We start from the raw sequence: 13,033 nt of genomic DNA on the forward strand, positions 1-13,033 counted from the left end.
ACTGCTGTGTGCCAAGTTGATGTTTATGGACTCATCAAGTATGCAGGGTTAGAAAAGTTAGCCTCCAGCTGTTGCAAAACTACAACTCCCAGCATGCCCGGACAGCCAAAGGCTGTCCGGGCATGCTGGGAATTGTAGTTTTGCAACAGCTGGAGGCACGCTGGTTGAAAAACACTGGCCTACAGGGAAGGGAAAAAGTTATAAACCACCTTGTGCCAGGCATTGCATAGCAGACATTCCTTTGGAGCCTGGGCCCTATGGGTAAGGTGACACAACAAGAATGAAGTATGTGAGCACCCAGCCCTACAGTATATACCCTCCTGAGATGCCATATACACAGAACGTCACCCCAGAAACTTCTATGCCCTAGGACTGTGCAGTTATGGGGCTGCCAAGGTGAATAGTGGGCACCGGCGTAGAGGCCTCCCTGGCATAAAGGACCTGTGTAGAAAATTCTGAGGTAACGCGAACACTTGTCTTTCCTTACGGGATACTATCCACAGGGCAGCAGACGTCCTCTACGTAACCCCTCTCCCCCAGGGCTCTGCTATGTAAACATGGAAGCCACAGCGCCTGTTGTCAGCCTGCACACTCACACACCGACAGCCGCACCTCTCACAGGAAGCCTCCCACGAACAAGAACACCATGTGCCGCCCCCCCCAAACCCCCCGTACAACCCCACCACACTCACCAGCCACAACCACAAGAGGGAAGGTGATCCGCGCCCTGCCCGCGCTGCGCGCCACCAACAAAGACGGGCAGGTGCACAGCGAGAACACACAAGCACACACCGACTGGATCCGCCCACGTGACGTCACCACAGGAGAGGCGACCAATTGGAACTCGAGAAGCAGCTGCACCTGCGTCCAGACTGGGAACTGTTACCAATCAGCTCGCTAGGGATTGTGAGTGTGTGTGACGTCAGAGCGTGCAGAGGCCAGGCGTCCTCTCAGCTTTGGACTGTAGATGGGGACTGCGTGTGGTATGGAAGGACGGGGGTGTTTATGAATGAGTCCAGGACCTATATTCTTTTTTTTATTCGAGCACGTGGCTTCAAATACGTTTTGGGTAGATATTGAATAATACGACAATACCAGTTTTCTTTTTACTTCTCAGTGAAGTACTTCTTTGTAAAAAAAAAAAAAAAAAAGACTATTTATATGTACACACACACACACACATACATATATATATATATATATATACAGTGGTCCCTCAAGTTACAATATTAATTGGTTCCAGGGCGACCATTGTATGTTGAAACCATTGTATGTTGAGATCATAACTCTGGAAACCCGGTAATTGGTTTTGAAGCCATCAAAATGTCATCCAAAATAGGAAAAAGTGAGGATTAAAGAAAAATAAGTAGATAACTAATATAGATAAAGTAAATCCTTCCATATAAAAGTAAGAAAGATCTGCTGGGGGCTGTAAATCACTGTATATGTAGAGGACAGGAGCTTCTTCAGGGTCCTGTACAGTACACACAGTGTCCTAAAATGGAGCTGCCCCCCACCTGCAGCAGCTATCCCTGGCACAGGTAAATAGTACAGAACATGTAGTACCTCCCTGTACTGTAGGGGGCGCTACCAGAAAGCCAGTCAGTGTTTGCACTTTAAGATTACAGGTGTTTTACCAGTGAACTGCCCATTCCGATTGGTCAGTTCTTCCAGTCATTGACAGGTTTCACAGATCTGGATTGTCCATATAATTGTATGTTGAGTCTGGTTTCAAGTTACAATGGTCCAGAAATGACCATTGTATGTTGAAAATATTGTATGTTGAGGCCATTGTAAGTTGAGGGATCACTGTATATGGTATTAGGCAAGGCTACAGTGGTCACCAATGTATCACAGAATTTGCAAACGGTGACATGAATCAAAGGGGTACTCCGCTGCCCTGTGTCGGAAGCTCTGCTCCCCAGCGTCCGGAAGTTTATTGTTCCGGACGCTGTGTGCGGGCTTCCGTGTTCAGGGCTGCCCCTCGTGACGTCACGCCATCGCGCCCCCTCCCCATAGACTTTCGCTGAGGGGGCAGGCGTGACATCACGAGGGGCGGCCCTGAACACGGAAGCCCGCACACAGCATCTGGAACAATAAACTTCCGGACGCTGGGGAGCGGAGCTTCCGACACAGGGCAGCGAAGTACCCCTTTAAAGGGTTATTCCAGAGGGAAGAAAGGTTTTCAAGTCAACTTTTGGCAGAAAGTTAACCCCTTAAGGACTCAGCCCATTTTCACCTTAATGGTCTATTCACACGTACAGTATTCTGTGCAGGTTTGATGCGCAGGATTTTCTGCTGCAGATTTCAATGTAAACTAAATGACTGAACGCAGAATCAAATCTGTGTGAATAGACCCTAAAGGGGTACTCCACTGGTTCCTAAATCAACTGGTGCCAGAAAGTTAAACAGATTTATAAATTACTCCTATTAAAAAATCTTAATCCTTCCAGTACTTATCAGCTGTTGTACAGTCCACAGGAAGTTCTTTTCTTTTTGAATTTCCTTTCCATCTGACCACAGTGCTCTCTGCTGACACCTCTGTCCATGTCAGAAACTATCCAAAGCAGGACAGGTTTTCTGTGGGGATTTGCTCCTATTCTGGACAGTTCCTGACATGTACAGAGGTGTCAGCAGAGAGCATTGTGTTCAGACAGACAGGAAATTCAAAAAGAAAATAACTTCCTGTGGATCATACAGCAGCTAATAAGTACTGGAAGGATTAAGATTTTTTTAATAGAAGTAATTTACAAATCTGTTTAAAGGAGAACTCCGGAATATAAAAATTGTCGCCCATAGTGCCGGCAGTAAAAAAATAAAGATGTACATACCTTCCTCCGCTCCCCCGGGGCTCCGGTCTCCGCCGCAATCCACTTCCTGGTTGCCGGTGGTCGGATGAATCATACTGTGCTCAGCCAATCACCAGCCGCAGCTAAGTCTGACTCGGCCGGCGATAGGCTGAGCGGCAGTGTGAGAACACTTCTGGGCACAAAATTCTTCACTACACCACCACCTGCTGCCGGGGCCGAAAACGTCACACTGCCGCTCAGCCTATCACCGGCCGAGTCGGGACTTCACTGCGGCTGGTGATTGGCTGAGCGCAGTAACACTCTCTGACCACCGGCAACCAGGAAGTGGATCATGGCTGAGGTCGGAGCCGGTTACCGAAGGCCCCGGGGGAGCGGAGGAAGGTATGTACATCTTTATTTTTTTACTGCCGGCAGTATGGGGGACAATTTTTATATTCCGGAGTTCTCCTTTAACCTTCTGGCACCAGTTGATTTAAAAGAAAATGTTTTCCAGTTGAGTACCCCTTTAACTCCTTAAGTACGCAGCCCATTTGGGCCTTAAAGGGGTACTCCCACCCTAGACATCTTATCCCCTATCCAAAGGCGGAGTCCTGACGTCACAGACTTTCGTTCCCGTGGTCGCGACCCAGACCCTCCAGCGCTTCCAGACAAGAAACAGGTGGGTGCCGCAATATTGCGGGGGTCCCCAGCGGCGGGACCCACCCGATCAGACATCTTATCCCCTATCCTTTGGATAGGGGATAAAATGTCTAGGGTGGGAGTACCCCTTTAAGGATGCAGACAATTTTATTTTTACGTTTTCGTTTTTTCCTCCTCGCCTTCAAAAAATCATAACTCTTTTATATTTTCATCCACAGACTAATATGAGGGCTTGTTTTCTGCGCGACCAGTTGTCCGTTGTAATGCCACCACTCACTTTACCAAAAAATGTATGGCGCAACCAAAAAAATACTATTTGTGTGGGGAAATTAAAAAGAAAACCACAATTTTGCTAATTTTGGAAGGTTTTGTTTTCACGCTGTATAATTTACGGTAAAAATTACGTGTGTTCTTTATTCTTTGGGTCAATAGGATTAAAATGATACCCATGATAACATATTTTTCTATTACTGTTGCACTTAAAAAAAATCGCAAGCTTTTTAACCAAATTAGTACGTTTAAAATCCCCCTATTTTGAAGACCTATAACTTTTTAATTTTTCCGTATAAGCGGCAGTATGAGGGCTCATTTTTTGCGCCGTGACCTGTACTTTTTAATGATACCATATTTGCTTATATTTAACTTTTAATCAATTTTTTTGTAATTTTTTGGGAATAAAATGTTATAAAAAAGCACGCTGTTCACCGTACGGTATCATTAATATTTTTTTCAAAACTGGTAGGTACTGGGCACTGCAGTCAGTACTGTATCCACTGGTCAGTCAATGACAACCCACAACCGCAACAGTCTACTGGAAAACAACCGGTCCAATGGCTCGGCATATACACTGATGATCCGGCAAAGTGGTGGTGCTCACTATAGAAGTAACCCCAAAGTAATCCAGAACGTAAGAAGAGATAAATAATAGGGCACTCACCGGTCCGGTCTCGTGTGCAGAGTTCTTAATTTGAAATGTAAAACATACATGGGGTGGGAACACGGTTGAAGGTGCAGGACGGACAGACTGAAAAGCAGGCTAACTGGGCGGGCTATGGTGCCGTTTCACGCTGGATCGCGCTTCGACTGGCCCTTCTGCGTCATCCCGTTCTCAGGTACATAATATACCCTGTCTCCAAGTGCCAGTAGTTTACCTCGTTTCCATGGCTACTTGGAGACACCGTAAATATTATGTACCTGAGAACGGGATGATGCAGAAGGGCCAGTCGAAGCGTGATCCAGCGTGAAACGGCACCGTAGCCCGCCCAGTTAGCCCTGCTTTTCAGTCTGTCCGTCCTGCACCTTCAACCGTGTTCCCACGCCATGTATGTTTTACATTTCAAATGAAGAACTCTTCACACGAGACCGGACCGGTGAGTGCCCTATTATTTATCTCTTCTTTCATCATTAATATTTTATTTTAATAGTTCAAATATTTACGCACGTGGCGATACCAAATATGTATATAAAATATATTTTTTAACATTTTTTGGGGCTGAAATAGGGAAAATGGTACAATTTACGTTTTTATTGGGGGAGGGGGTTTTTCAATTATTTTTTACTTTTTTACTTTTATTTTTACACTTTAATAGTCCCCATAGGGGACTATTTATAGCAATCATTTGATTGCTAATACTGTTCAGTGCTATGTATAGGACATAGCACTGATCAGCATTATCGGTCATCTTCTGCTCTGGTCTGCGGGAGGCAGATCAGAGCAGAAGACACCGGGAAGGCAGCGGAGGCAGGTGAGGGGACCTCCGTCTGCCGTGCTGGATGATCGGATCGCCGCGGCAGTGCTGCGGGCGATCCGATCATCCATTTTAGTGACCGCGATGCTGCAGATGCAGTGATCTGTATTGATCACGGCATCTGAGGGGTTAATGGCGCCGCGGATGTCCACCATTACGGGCGGGTCCCTGGCCACGATCAGCAGCCGGGACCTGCCGCGCATGATCCGGGCATCGCTTTGATGCTCGCGGTTATACTTAGGACGTAAATGTACTTCCTGGTGCATTAAGTACCACCTCACCAGGACGTACATTTACGTCCTGCGTCGTTAAGTGGTTAAGGACAATTTTCATTTTTGCACTTTTGTTTTTTCCTCATCACCTTCTAAAAATCATAATGCGTTCAATTTTGCACCTACAGACCCATATAAGGGCTTGTTTTTTACGTCACCAATTGTACTTTGTAAGGACATCACTTATTAGATAACATAACCTGGGCGAAAAAAAAACAAAAAACATTATTTGTGGGGTGAAATAAAAAAAACGCAATTTTTCAACATTTTAGAGCTTCCATTTCTACAGTTTCCTTTTCGAAAAAAAATTACACCTTATCTTTATTCTGTAGGTCCATACGGTTACAAGGATACCAATTTAAAAAAATTATAACTACATGCACCAAAATTAGTATGTTTAACCCCTTAAGGACCAGGCCAATTTTCATTGTAGGACCAGAGCGTTTTTTGCACATCTGACCACTGTCACTTTAAGAATTAATATCTCTAAAATGCTTTTACCGAATATTCTGATTCTGAGATAGTTTTTTCGTGACATATTCTACTTTATTTTGGTGGTAAATTTTCGTCGTTACTTGCATCCTTTTTTGGTGAAAAATCCCCAAATTTCATGAAAATTTAGCATTTTTCTAACTTTGAAGCTCTCTACTAAGGAAAATTGATATTCTAAATAAATTTTATTTTTATTCACAAATACAATATGTCTATTTTATGTTGGCATCATAAAATGGACACATTTTTACTTTTTGAAAAAATTAGAGGGCTTCAAAGTAGAGCAGCAATTTTCAAAAATTTCATGAAAATTGCAAAATCTCAAGGGACAGGTGTTACAGAACTACAACTCCCAGCATGCCTGGGCAGTCTAGGCATGCTGAGAGCTGTAGTTTGGCAACATCTGGAGGGCTACAGTTTGGGGACCACTGTAACAGTGGTCCCCAAACTGTGACCCTCCAGATGTTGGAAAACTACAACTCCCAGCATGCCCAGACACCCTTTGGCCCCCACGTCGCTTCCCTACCTGAGCCCCCTACCCTACCTGAGCCCCCACGTCGCTTCCCTACCTGAGCCAGGATCCAGCAGTCTGCAGCAACGATCAGCTGTTCCCAGGCATCTTCTCCTGCAGGTACCGACCTCCATCTTCTCCCCATGTTCCCCGCGACATCCAGGGATGGGCAGAACGGGGGTTGCCATGGCAACCCACTGTCATGCTCTGCCATTGGTCAGAATCAGTTCTGACCAATGGCAGGGGATAGGAGGAGATCGCAGCACTGCGACCTCACTCCTACCCTGCAAGATGATCTGGGCTGTCACTGACAGGTCAGATCATCACTATTTTCCGGGCTGATCGGGTCTGAATTGACATGCGATTTTCTGCGATCACCGACATGGGGGGGTCTCAGGACCCCCCTCGGCGTTTGCCTTGGACACCTGCTGAACGATTTCAGCAGGCGTCAGGTTTCGCAACCCGCCCGGCGCGTGGCGGGATGCGAAATTCCCACGGACGTATGAGTACGTGCCTGGTCCTTAAGACCCAGGGCGCAGGGACGTACTCATACGTGCCTGGTCCTTAAGGGGTTAAAATTGGCATCTTCTGACCCCTATAACTTTTTTATTTTCCCACATTTGGGGCTCTATGAGGGCTCTATGCGATCTTCAGTTTTTATTGGTACCATTTTTTATTTGATTGGACTTTTTAATCGCATATTATTAATATTTTTATGGTGTATAAAGTGACCAAAAATGCTACATTTTGGACTTTGATATTTTTTTACATGTACGCCATCGATCGTGCGGTTTAGCTACCCTTACATTTAAATAGTTCAGACATTTACACACGCGGCTGTACCACATACGATTATTTTTATTTTTTATAAAAAAAAATTTTTTTTTTAATGGAAAATGGGGGGTACTTAAAACTTTTATTAGGGGAGGGGCTTATTCACATATATTAACTTTTTCTTTAGTTTTTTTTTACACTTTACTATTTTATTTTTTTAGCCCCCTTAGGGGGCTAAACCATGCAGTCTTCTGATTGCATATACTGATCAATGCTATGCCATAGCAAAACATTGATCAGTGTTATCGGTGCTCTGCTGCTCCAGCCTGCACGGCAGGCTTGGAGCAATAGAACACGGATCGCACAGCGAGGAGCCAGGTAAGTGCCATCTTGCCGTCCTCTCAGCTGATTGGGACATCGTGATGTTGTCGCAATAGTCCCGATCAGCTCCACTGAGCTGCCAAGATTCTTTCACTTTCATTTTAGATGCCGCAATCTACTGTGACCGCGGCATCTAAAGGGTTAATGCCGGGCATCGGATCGATCAGTGATGCCCGGCATTAACCCTGGGTCCTAGCTGCTAATAGTAGTCGGGACCCACCAGGTTTAAAGCGTTCTCCGCCCATGAGAACGCTTTAAACGCTGATAACAGGACTCAGGACGTACAGGTACACCCTGAGTCCTTAAGGACTTGGGAACGGGGGCGTACCCGTACGCCCGGCATCCCCAAGTGGTTAAACAGATTTGTAAATTTACTTCTATTTAAAGATCTTCATCCTTCCAGTACTTATCAATCAGCTGTTGTATGTTCCACAGGAAGGTGTGCAGTTATTTCCAGTCTCACCACAGTGCTCGCTGCTGCCGCCTTATCAGGAACTGTCCAGAAAAGGATAGGTTTGCTTTGGGGATTTTCTCAGATTGAAAAGAACTACAAAACTTCCTCTGGAATATATAGCAGCTGAAGGATTAAGATTTTTAAATAGAAGTAATTGACAAATCTGTATACTTTTCTGGCACCAGTTGATTTGAAAACATTAGTTTTTTCTTTGGAATACCCTTTTAATAGATTTGTTGTCATTTGCAACTGAGGTCTTTTCACACTGCATATAATCTGTCCCTCACAGGTATTTATTAGAGATGAGTGAATTTACAGTAAATTTGATTCGTCACAAACTTCTCGGCTCGGCAGTTGATGACTTATCCTGCGTAAATTAGTTCAGCCTTCAGGTGCTCCGGTGGGCTGGAAAAGGTGGATACATTCCTAGGAAAGAGTCTCCTAGGACTGTATCCACCTTTTTCAGCCCACCGGAGCACCTCAAGGCTGAACTAATTTATGCCGGAAAAGTTATCAACTGCCGAGCTGAGAAGTTCGTGACGAATCAAATTTACTGTAAGTTCGCTCATCTCTAGTATTTATCATCCCTATCTATTTCAGTGGTCCGAATGGAGTCGCCAAGTGACTCTGTTCAGGCCACTTTTGGCTTGTTTACACTAATTTAATGGGGCTCAATAGCACAGTTTACTGTGCTATAAAGTCCTGTTAAATTTAGAGTATAAAAAAAGTATGCATTGCAGATTTTAAAACCACTGAAGTTTAGTTTATTTTTTTTTATTTTTTGCCACCACCCCATAAATTTGGTATGTTCCAACTTAAAAAGTACAGCACATTTAGGGTAAGCTTCTACTTGTGGCTTGTGGCCCAAAAAAACGCCAGAAAAAACGCCACAGCATTTTCCTGTGTTTGGCGTTTTTTTTCTTGTGTTTTTTGCATTCGAGTGGAAATTGCATTTTTGTCCCCTTTGGCGTTTTTCTGGTACCAAAAATTTGTTGGGTACCAAAAAAAAAAAAAAAAGAAAAGAAAAGGATGCAGTAGTGATGGAAAAAAATGTATTTAACAAAATTTATATTTTTTATAACTGAATTTTAATTAATTTTTAATAATGTGTGTGTGTTTCACTTTTTGTTCTCTATTTGTAAAATTTTTTAAGTAGTACTACTACACTACTACAGACTGTTCCATGATGGGAGTAGTAGTACCTGTACTAATGGATATATCGCCCCGGGTGTCAGTCATGTCAGTATAGTGCAGAGATGCGAGCGCTGTATAGAGCCGCTCCGCATCTCTGCTATATTATGGACGATCACATCGGGTGTCAGGAGTTATCTGTTCTTAACTGCAGGTACTACTACTCCCAACATGGAGCACACTCTACTCCATTCTGGGAGCTGTAGTACCTGCATTAATAGAGAGATCGCAGCGAGTGTAACTTCTGACACCTGTTGCGATCTGTCTATTAATGCAGGTACTACAGCTCCCAGCATGGAGCAGAGTGTGCCCCGTGTTGGGAGTAGTAGTACCTGCAGTTAAAGTGTACCTGTCATCAACAAAAACTTTTATATAACATAGATAATACCATTATATGTATATTTGTAATATACATTGGTTAAAAAATTGGTATATTTTTGTCCCTGCAGCTATCGCCTCTATGAGGAGTCCAAATACAGGAAGTGAGGGTGGAAAAGTGGGGCTCCGTGTAGTGAGGACATGCAGGGCTCTGTGACATGCTCACACATGAGGATGATTGACAAGCCAGGAGCCTGCACAGAGCCCTGCTTGTCCTGCCCTCACTTCCTGTATTTGGACTCCTCACAGGCAATAGCTGAAGGGACAGCACTTTTTCACCCATAAATATACACATTTTTTAACCAATGTATATTACAAATATACATATAATTGTATTATCTACATTATTTAAAAACTTTTTGTTGATGACAGGTACACTTTAAGAACAGATCACAGCAGGTATCACTCCTGACACCCGCTGTGATCCTCCTGTATAATGTATAGATGCAGCGGACGCTTTTCTATGGTCCCCTGCACTGACGTATATATACACCTATTCATATTTCCCACAGAGAGTTGGAATTGGCTGGAACCATCTGACCAATTACATCTCGCTGCGGGAAATATGAATAGGTGTATATATACGTCAGTGCAGGGGACCATAGAAGAGCAGCAGCCTGCATCTATACATTATACAGGAGGATCACAATGGACCCGAGTGATCAGTGTGTTCCATGCTGGGATTAGTAGTACTACCTAAAAATATTTAAAAAATAAAGAAAAAAAGTGAAAAACACACACACTACATTTTTATTATTGTCGGCTACATTTTTAGGTCCCTGCCCGCCCACATAAATTGATCCCTGTTTTAAAAATTAATAAAAATGTTGTTATAAAAAAGATACATTTCGCTAAATACATTTTTTTCCTTCACTACTGTATCTTTTTTTTTTTTTTTTTTTTTTAATGGTACCCTATGAATTTTTATTAAAAAAGGTATCTCCATCACTTTTTTGGATCGCTAAAGTCCAATAAAGAATAAAAACCGCCTGCAAAAAACGCCAAATTTAAAACCCACATGTTTTTCTTGGCGTTTTTTCACTCCCATAGACTTCTATGGGAGAAAAACGCCACGATTTCAGGGTAAAAAACGCTATTGGCTAAACATGCTGCAACTTTGCAAAACTGCCAAGGAGCTAAAAAAAAAGAGTGAAAAAATGCCAAATGGATAAAAAAAAAGCCAAACTGAAAAACGCCAAGTGGAAAAAGAATTTAGCGATTTCTCATTGATTTACAGCTAACATCTGGCCGCACCGTTTCTTGGCCGAAAAAACGCCATGCGGTAGAATTGGCATTTTTCTTGGCGTTGTACCCCCCACCCCCCCAAAAAAAAAAAACAAGTAGAAACTTAGTCTTAGAGGTATATGGGTATATGTTGGCATACCAGAAGAAAGCTATGCCCACATACAATGCAGTGTTCCTAAGCCATGCTCATTAGGACTGAATGTTGCCTATTAGTGACCACATTCAGTCCTTTTCTAAACATATACTGTCGTTTTGCGGGAATACAAAGTCCAGACTTGACCCTTTAGGTATGTGAGGTCCAAAGGACCAGACAGGTTTGCTTTAACATCATCTGTTTGTTGCAGTTTACACACCATCTAGAAAAAATTCCCTCTAAATGTTTTAAAAATGTTTTTGACCTTTTCAGTTGTTTGAGTAAAATTTTAGTGCAGAGCATGCATACACCAGGCTGTGCTCCAGAAACTAACATAGCAATATTGACAACACTATTTCTGCATCTACTTTTGGACCCCATAGTCCTATGCTTGTAGATGCACTGTGGAATTGTCAGGCAGAAGGCTGGGTAGTGTCCCTGCTCATAGGGAGAGATTTATCAAAAACTGTGCAGAGGATGAGTGGTGCAGTTGCCCATGGCAACCAATCAGATTGCTTCTTTCCTTTTTAAAGAGACCTGTGAAAAATGAAAGAAGCAATCTGAATGGTTGCCATGGACAACTGCAACACTCTTCCTCTACACAGGTTTAAATAAATCTCCCCCATAGTGTTGCTTTTTAGGATCCTGCAATTTAGTTTTCCCCCAAGCTACCCAAACTTTGGCTACTCCAGGTATGTAAGGGAAACTGACAGATGGATCAACCCCACTGACCTGAATATACAGGTGGTTAGTGTGGGTGATCCTAATTAAAGAGATGTATTCCTTACCACAATCTGTTCAGCCGTTCCTGAGATATACCGTATCACAATCTTGCAATATGTACTTTTAAAGGGGTACTCCGGCCAGAGGCGGCGTAGCGTGGGGGGTGCAGGGGGGGGCGGCCGCACCGGCCGCAACATCTGGGGGGGCGCGCTCGCACTCGCAGCTCTCTGCCCCTGCCTGGCTCACTCACTCTCTCTGCAGTTCTGGCTGTGCGAATCCGATCCGAGCCACCGGGTCACCGCCCACTGTGGAGGCAGTGGCGGATCCAGGGGGGGGGCAACGGGGCAATTGCCCCCCCCCCCCCCCCCCGAGATTGTTGCCCCTCTTCCTGAACTATCGCATGGTGGAGCGGGAGCTGTCGGCTGTCCCGCTCCACCACCCCTTTCTCACGCCCGTCACCTTGCTATCACACGCCGCGGCTGCTCCATTCCTGCAGTCAGTGAGAGCCAATCATGGCAGGCCAGCGCGATGACATCACATCATCTCGCCGGCACCCGGAGATCACGTCCCCGCGGCTCTCACTGACTGCAGGAATGGAGCAGCCGCAGCATGGGAGAAAGGTGACGGGCGTGAGAAAGGGGAGGGGGGAGCAAATTATAAGTGAGAGGGGCAAATGATGAGTAAGGGGAAAATGTCAGGGGGGCATTATATGTGGGGGCACATGACAGGACCCCCCCCTGTCATGTGCCCCTCATATATAATACCCCATGTCCTGTACCCCTCACATATAATGCCCCCCCTGACATGTGCCCTTCACATATAATGCCCCCTGTCCTGCCCCCTCAGGGGGCATTATATGTGAGGGGCACATGTCAGGGGGGCATTATATGTGAGTGGCACAGGACATGGGGCATTATATGTGAGGGGCACAGGACAGGGGACATTATAAGTCAGGGTCACATGTCAGGGGGGCATTATATGTGGGGGCACATGACAGGGGGGCATTATATGTGAGGGGCACATGTCAGGGGGAAATATATGTGGGGGCACATGACAGGGGCCCCCCTGACATTTGCCGCTTACTTATAATACCCAAAGTCATGTGCCTTGGATCATCTCCAGGGTATGGTTCCATTTTGATGTTTAGTTTTTGTTCTTGATATTTTTTGTCGTTTAGGATGGTTGTGAGACGACATATAATAGCATGGCCCATGCTAAGTTACTACATTTATAGATTTGTATTCATAGACCTGCTGAAAATGTGTAGAATGTGTAATGCATG

The 13,033-nt window shown here is 44.5% G+C and overlaps 2 protein-coding genes across 10 annotated transcripts in view; one reads left to right on the forward strand and one right to left on the reverse strand.

Moving 5' to 3' along the window:
• The window catches only part of RAB3IP (RAB3A interacting protein), an 87,865-nt gene extending 87,028 nt beyond the window's left edge, over positions 1-837 (reverse strand). Inside the window, exon 1 of one of the 4 annotated variants that reach the window (XM_056574152.1) lies at positions 693-837. The gene's annotated coding sequence lies outside the window, so the exon portion shown is untranslated. Of the gene's footprint in view, positions 1-487; positions 602-692 lie in introns of those variants that run through there. The other 3 variants (XM_056574151.1, XM_056574154.1, XM_056574153.1) reach the window with 3 other exon arrangements.
• BEST3 (bestrophin 3) overlaps positions 833-13,033 on the forward strand; it is a 62,471-nt gene continuing 50,270 nt past the window's right edge. For 5 of the 6 annotated variants that reach the window (XM_056574141.1, XM_056574144.1, XM_056574146.1 and 2 more), the window contains exon 1: positions 945-1,069. The gene's annotated coding sequence lies outside the window, so the exon portion shown is untranslated. Of the gene's footprint in view, positions 907-944; positions 1,070-13,033 lie in introns of those variants that run through there. The other variant, XM_056574142.1, reaches the window with a different exon arrangement.

This window comes from Hyla sarda, chromosome 4 (assembly GCF_029499605.1).
Source record: "Hyla sarda isolate aHylSar1 chromosome 4, aHylSar1.hap1, whole genome shotgun sequence".
NCBI lineage: Eukaryota > Metazoa > Chordata > Amphibia > Anura > Hylidae > Hyla > Hyla sarda.